Raw genomic sequence first — 5,623 nt, forward strand, 5'->3', positions numbered from 1 at the left:
TAAATTCAAAGGAACAATAACAATATCTTTGTTGTACCTCCCTTTTACATCAGCCAGTCAGGAGGAACAGCACACAGTGCAGGCATCACTTTGCTATCCAACTCAGAAAAAAAAGGGTTTTTTTTTAAATCAAGTTTAAAATTCAGGAATATAACGTCAGCTTTCATTAAGAAAATGCCAGTCTCTTGCTGATGGGCTGGAACAGTGAGATATAAGATATTAATCTTTAGTTCCAGTGTTGATTCTTACAGGGCGATGTCACTCGCTTTTCAATTCATGCTTCAGTGTGCTCTGTGAACATCAAGCACTCTGAAGAATTAGCTGAGCCACCCTGAAGCTAGATTTTAAAGGATACCAGATGGTATGTTCAGTGCATGTGGTAAGCTTTTATATGCTTTTCCCCTATGGCCAATCACTGACTGATCATTTATTTCAAAACTCTCATAAAATAAATCACTTTGAAAACGACGCTGTCTCTAGTTAATAAGTGCTCTTCCTCAAAGCAGGGGCTTGTTGCCATGAAGATAAAATCATAAAACTGGTTCAAAGTGCATGGGGATGGCAAATTCACCCTATTGAGGAGAGGAGATAAACTGGATTGAACTGGAAAGGAAGCGTAGCTGTCTGCTTGTTGTGAAATTCTGAGCAGGTGAACTGTCATTAAAGGCACTCCGACAGTCACTTTGGTACTAACACATGAGCTCTCTGTGACAACGAGTGAATTTTTTGGGTACATTTTCTTCCCACATTGGTGGATATGTAAAGCCCTGATCATGTGTCAAGTTACTGTATGAGTTTGTTTTCAGGTTTTGGAGTTAGTGATTATGTCTGGCAGCAGAAAACAGAGCTCTCTTCACTTTTTTTTTCTTTTTTAGTGAATAAGAAGTAGGAAACTCCTCTGTGGGTGACAGCAATGGAAGCCACCCCATCATCTGTCCTCTCAGAGAGGTGTTCGCCTTCTCCTCACCCCCAAATTGGGAACCACAGTTTCCTGGAGTGATCCAAACCTTTGTCACTACTCTCTGTCATGCAACCACAGAATCATTTAGGTTAGAAAGGACCTCCAAGGTCATTGAGTCCAACCTGTGACTGTCACCTCCCTGTCACAACCAAACAAGAGCACTGAATGCCACATCCAGGCATTCTTTGAACGCCTTGAGGGACCATGACTTTGTCACCTCCCTGGGCAGCCCTTTCCAGTGTTTAACCACCCTTTCCATGAAGGAATTCCTTCTGATATCCAAAATTCCTTCTGATTCCTCCTTCTTGCCCTTCCCCTTTGCTCCACATGGCCAGTCCCAGAGCGTGGCTCCCAGCATGGTGTTGCAATCCTCACAGCCTCTCAATGAGTGTGTGACATTTGCTGCCTGGCTGGCAGCCATGGCTCCAGCAGGCAGATGATAATATAGAATTATGGCCCTTCGTTCTCTGAAGGATCATGTTTTCAAGTGCTCAGTGCTGTGCAGAAAAAGCTGGAAAATTTCTTTATCCAAAACCTTGAAAAGAAGATAAAAGGACCTCTTATTTTATTTCACTCTGATGTTGCAATTGTAAACAAAGTTCTCTTTTTTTGGGAGAGGGAGGAGGAGGAGGTGAGGAATAACTGGCTGTGGAGGCTTTGCCCTGACAGTGAGGGCAGAGTTGGTTTTCCCCGTGGCCCAGATGCTCTGGCAGATATAAACACACAGGCACATTCACACATCCCTGGGGGAGAGATTTTAGAATAGTCACAGTGGGACAGCCCAGAGGTCCAGCTGGCCTCATGACTGTGGGCAACACCACCAGGTCCTCAGGAAGAGGAGAAAGACAAGGAATGTGGAGAGATCCTCCCCTTGCCAAACCTCCAGGCCCTGGCACTTGGCACTCTGGGGTTACACCTGCAGCAGCAGCTGTGGGAGACCCACCCAAGGCAAGGCTGTGGGACAGTGCCATTTGTGCCATGGGATGGCTGCTGGTGATCCCTGCTATCCTGGGAGCAGCTCCCAGCAGGAAGGATGTGCCTGGATTGCTAAAATCTCAATCACTTCCCCGTGACACCAATTGTGGCTGTGTCTTGTGTCTCATTTTTATCTTTCTGTGTTGGGATCTGTTTGCTCACTGGGAGAGGCTTCCCTGCTCAGGCACTTTTCTCTGCAAACCTCTGAGGTCTCTGGTTTAGCACAGCCACTGACACAAGCCCTGGGGACGTGGTTTAGTGGTGAATTTGGCAGTGGTAGGGTAATAGTTGGACTCGATGATCTCAGAGGTGTTTTCCAACCTAAACGATTCTAGGATTTTGTACATGACATTAAATGATCGATCCCAAGTTGTTCTGCCTGGTTCAGATGTGTATTGATGCTGTGGCCTTACTGGCAAGGTCAATGATCCACTGATGGGTGCCAAAGAACACATTTACAGGCAAATGGCTTGTAGTAATGCAGGGAATGAGGCACGGAAGGATCGTTTGAGCTCCTGAAAGATCTCTAAGTCATTGATGTGACAAAGGTGCTGCTGAAGGGCATGTGATGAATTATCGACAAGAGTATTGAGTAAAAAACACTCTGTGCAAAGTGTTCCATCCAGAGCTGATGCAGGGGAGGGGGTGGCAGCGTGGGCTGAGCTGCATTCTCTGCTTTCCTGATGTTCTGGTAATTTCAGGAGTTTTACGAATCTTTCAGGGTGGGAGAATTTTTCCCCAAGATTTCTTCGTTAAACTGGGGTGGGCATTTACCAAGAACCAGGTGCAGCTAAGAGTGTTTATTCCATGCCAGGACTGAGTTTTGTATTTTACCTCTCCTCTCTCTGCTCGGGCCAGGGATCTGATGGCTGCAATTCCTTTGCCAGTTTTGGGCTACCTCATCAAAAGAACCCGAATTTCACCCACTGCAACTTCATACAGTTAAATCTTGTCCCTATTAGCCATGCAATGCTCCAAGAAATTCTGTGGGAATAACACCCATGCTATTCCTCCTCCTTCTCCTCTGCTTTCAGGCCCTGATTAAGCAAATAGCTTAAGTGCCAGGCTGAAGTGGTGCCTTTTAGTTGCTAATGCCATGCAAAAATGCCCTGAGAATAAAGCAGTTTTCATGATCACTGTTAAGAATCCACTTCCTTCTTTGGGTCTTATTTTTCCATCAGCCTGCTGGAAGAGTACAGCCAGAAAACAGATTAGCCCGGGACAGACTTCTCAACTAATAAACAAACCACAAATACACTTCTTAGTCATATTTTAGGTCAAATGGATTTGTCAAGTCAATAGTCGCCCAACTATGAAGAAGTCCTATAAATAAATGAGACTTATATATTTTTAATATCTGCCTAGAAGAGATCCTTTAAAGTGCAGATAGAGCTGGAATTAACTGAAGTCAAGATCATTTCCAGAGTCATTAAAAAAAAGAAAAAAGAGAAAACAATAATTTGAACTTTTTAACCTTGGGCTTGTTTCCAGCTACATCTCTCACAATGATAATAAATTCAGAAAATTCCATGAAAATCTTTATTCTTTGGACTCTTGAGGCATTTAGCATAATGTTCTCAGTTCCTCTTTCTCTTATGAAAACAGGAAGAAATTATGCCGGGTAGTAGCTGTTTAAATACTAGAAATTCTCCCTGGGGAGAATGACAGCCATTTCAGTGATAAATTGCAAGTGAGATAACGGAAGGTTGGGAATGAGCCTGATCCAAACTTCATTGCCAAGCTTCCTTACTGATCTCAGGGCTTTTTGGATGAGGTTTGAGACGAGAAAGTCTCAACCCTGCTGAGTTTGAGTGGCAGGTTTGTCTTACGCTGGGGAGTTCTTGTTGAAGCAGGGCGAAATTATGTCAGCTCAGCACTGGATTTTTTTTTTTTTCTTTTTTCATGGAAATCCTACATCTAGAATTCATCCCGAGCCTTCCCAGCAGCCAGGCTGCTCTTCCCTCGCCGGAGCAGAGCCTCCCAGCCCCAGGCTGGGAGTGAGCATCATCCCTTACCTCAGCTCTCCCTGCCTGGGGGCCGGCACTCCTCCTCCTGCGAATGTTTGCAATATTGGCTGAAGGAACAGATTCCAAATCCCCACCGTCAGCTCTTTCCTCCCGCCAGGGGCGAAGGCATCCTAATTAATTAGCGGGAATACTCCTCTCTGCAGCCGTTTAGAAAGCAAAGGGACTGACTGTTGTGATAAAGTGCACGGCAAAACATCCCGGGCTGAGCTCTAACAGCATCGCAGGGACGCGAGGCCATAATTGCCTTGTTATTTCCGTGCTCCCCAGGGCTGTGCTGGAGGCACTTTAGCAGAACGGGCGCTTAAAAAGTGCCTCCAGCAAACTCCGCTCCTCGCTGCCTGCTTTCCCAGATCCCTCGTTGCCTTTGCTCCGCTTGGCAGGAGCTCGTTCTCCTCCTCCTCCTCCTCCTCCTCTGGGAAATTCCCGTGCTTTGGTTCCCCATGCCGTGCCTGCAGCCCCGGCCGTGGTTAACGCTGCAGAGCACCGCTCCTGGAGCCACCTCTTGCTTCCCACGGCGAAAAACGCCAATCACTTGGTTTTTAAAATTTTGAAAGTTTAAGAGTAATAAAATGGTAATTGTAAAAAACGCTAATCGCTTGGTTTTTAAATTTTTAAAATTTTAATAGTAATAAAATGGTTATAAAAATAGTAATACAATTAGAGTAATAATAATTTGGACAATTTGAATTAGGACAATATGAGACAATAGAGACAAAGAGTTACAGACAGTCAGGGTACCTTTTTTCTGGGCAGCAGGAGCCCGAAAAAGGACCCACGTTAACAGAGGATTAACCCTTAAAACAACAGCCTGTTGCATATTCATACACCTCATCCATGATGCATAAATTCCATTCAAATACAGGATTCTGTCTGGTCAGTGTCAACTTCTTCCTCTGAATCCTAACAGTGCCTTCGAGGCAGGAAGAAGTTCATTTCTTCTGATAAAGGAGCAATAAATTCTTTTTCTCTGAAAGATTCAGGTGTCCTGTGGCTACTATCTCGCTGCGAGTCCTTTCTTTTAAAAAAGTATCCTACATAGCATAGTTTCTATTTTAACATTTTTTATAACCTAAAACTATATTTAACACACCATTACTTTCTAACACAACACATCTAATATTCACTTTAATATTTGCGAAAAGCCAATCATAAAATACACATTTTTCACACCACTCGGAATTTCTTCGTGCCGTGGAGCATCTCCTTGGTTGGGTTGGGTTTCGAGGTCTGCAGCACGGAGCGCCTGTTGCAACACAAATAAAGTGAATAACAGCTCCTCGGTGATGTTGCAGCCCGGTGTGACAGTGCTCGGGCCGGCCGGTGACCTGAGAAAACCAGTCTGGTTCGGGACCCGGGCACACTCCTCCCTTCCCTCGGCGCTACTTCAGCACAGCACATTCTAGGAAAACAACAAGATATGCTGCCAAAATAGCAGAGAGCACCAACTCCCCAAACAGGAGGCCTCCCCCGAGCTTGAAGCGCGGGTTTAATGAAGTAACAGGAGGTAAAAACAACCAGTGCAGGGCTCTTTAAACTTCTGAATAGCTCCTAATCACACACATTGTCTCTGAAGAACACGTAGGTAGGAGCAAGGATTGCAGGATAAGACTCCAGCGAAACCATTATGCTGAAGTGCAGAAAAAAAATCAAAGGCCTCTTT

Source organism: Geospiza fortis, unplaced genomic scaffold (assembly GCF_000277835.1).
Source record: "Geospiza fortis unplaced genomic scaffold, GeoFor_1.0 scaffold23, whole genome shotgun sequence".
Taxonomy (NCBI): domain Eukaryota; kingdom Metazoa; phylum Chordata; class Aves; order Passeriformes; family Thraupidae; genus Geospiza; species Geospiza fortis.